The sequence below is a fragment of the Chrysochloris asiatica genome, unplaced genomic scaffold (genome assembly GCF_000296735.1).
Source record: "Chrysochloris asiatica unplaced genomic scaffold, ChrAsi1.0 scaffold00024, whole genome shotgun sequence".
Lineage (NCBI taxonomy): Eukaryota > Metazoa > Chordata > Mammalia > Afrosoricida > Chrysochloridae > Chrysochloris > Chrysochloris asiatica.
The window spans coordinates 12,259,438-12,261,603 of NW_006408542.1; positions in this window are offsets into that span (position 1 = coordinate 12,259,438).

The following is a 2,166-nucleotide window of genomic DNA, read 5'->3' on the forward strand; positions in this document are numbered from 1 at the left end:
ATGGTATATGGAGGGGATTGTAATCATTGTAATGAAACAAGTTATATGAATGGTTGAATGTGAAACTGATGATGTGCAAGAAAGTATACATGCTTTCATTCTCTAATGACACTCACAAGAGACAGTTAGTGAGACCCTGGGAACACATCAGCATGTAAGCATCAATTAAATACAAATAGGACATGATTGGTTGAGGGTAAAGCTGATAATGTTGTCTGTTAACCTTCACTCAATTCACAATGAAAAGTGTAAAAAACAAACAAAAAGACCAAATACAACAGCCCTACAATTCCCCAGAAACAACAGATAATTTTAGCTCACATGAAAAAACAAGAGAGAATGACTCGAACAAAAGGCCATGATGCAGAGCTAGAAAACATTTCTAAGGAAGAAAGAGTAATGGAACTAACTGAAAAAATTTTTTCAAAATATGATATTTTGGTACCTTCAAAGAATTGACAAAAAAAATCGAGAAAAGCAAGAACACAGAAACACTTTAGAAGTCAGGAAAACACTACAAGAATAAACTGACAAAGTAAATGCAAATTTTGAAATAATACAAAACCTGCAATTAGAAATCCAGAAGATTAATATTAAGATTGTAGAAGTGGAGCATACATTAAAAGGGCAAAGGAATGGATTTGTAATGGTGGAAATCTGAATTGCTGAGCTTGAAGATAAATCTCTCAATACTAATATGCTAGAACAATTGGAAAAATAATTTTAAAAATTAAAAGAAAGCTTAAGCATTATATGGGAAACCATGAAAAGGAGCAATTTATGGGTGATCAACAATGTGTGAGACAGTGATCTTAAGTGCTCCATTTCATTTTTTATGACTTCCAATTTCTCTAGATTCATATTTTGTCCATTTTATGTTATAGGATTGTTAACAGATATTTGCAGTGGTTTCTTCTCATTTTAAATCATCAGCAAATGAAAGCCCCAAAAGCTTTATTCTATCCATGTCACTAAAACACTTAGGTTCATTACATCAGGTCACAAAGCGTAGAATAATCACTGAGAATACTGAGAATCATGGTCTAGGTAAGCTGACATGTGTTTTAGGGGAACACAATTCAATGCATAGCAGTAGGTTTATCAAATTTCCTAATGACAGAAACTGGGGGTGTTAGTAAATACAGGATGACAGACTTGAAAACTGAATGCTCCTCAAAAGAAGCATGGATTTTGCAGAGCCTTTGCAGAGTTTAGGACCTTAGGTGGAATTCTGAGTTCCATCCAGAACCTTCTGAGGTCAGACATTCCCACTTGAAAGGACATGCAGACCAGCCTAGAACAGTTAGAGCGACAGAAGATACATCTTCAAAGAAAGATCATCAGTAAAAACCCAAAACAAAAATGTCAGCATGATTGGTTACTACAAGAATTAGCAAATTGTTCACCAGGAAGCCATTAAGGCAAGCAATCAAGTCCCTTTCAGAACATATCCCCCTCTAAGACTGAAACTCAAAAGGAACACATGAGCAGGCATCCAAGCTTGCTGGGGACCACATTGGTCTGTGGAAGATGGGGAAAGGCAGCAATGAAGAAATGGGCTGAGTTCAACTACATTCCATAGATGCCTGTTGACATGGAGATGAGAGAGAGAAGAGGAAGGGCTGGTTGGTCCAAAATGTGGTGAGACCTGGGGACACCACAGAGGGCTAGAGCTGAGAGTGAAGCGTCCAGCTTATGTGAAGTGAGGGGAGATGCCCAAGAACACCCAAACTTGCACATAGTACCCATTTGATCTAGCCTTGATGGCTAAATAATCAGGACTCGACTAGAGTAAGATAAAAAAGAAAACAATTTTTATAAAGGAAATGAGGGGAAATTGCTACAATTTGATGAACTTGACCTATATAGATATAGTAGCTCAAAATACCAACAGAGAGGGAAGGAGTCTTCACATCAAGTATGAATGCTATCCCCTCTATATATAAGGTAAATAGGGACCGGCAACTTAAACATTGGCTACCTAAAATGATAAAGGCACGAAGTGACTGGCTTACAAGGTTTCAAGAGGAAGTTTAGTTTGAGTGTGTGTGGGAGTGCACAGGAGGCACTAACTCATCTCTGCCAAGAAATTTGGAAGACAACTATCTGGCCGACTGATTGGAAGAGATCCATATTTGTGCCCATTCCAAAGAGAGGTGACCCAAC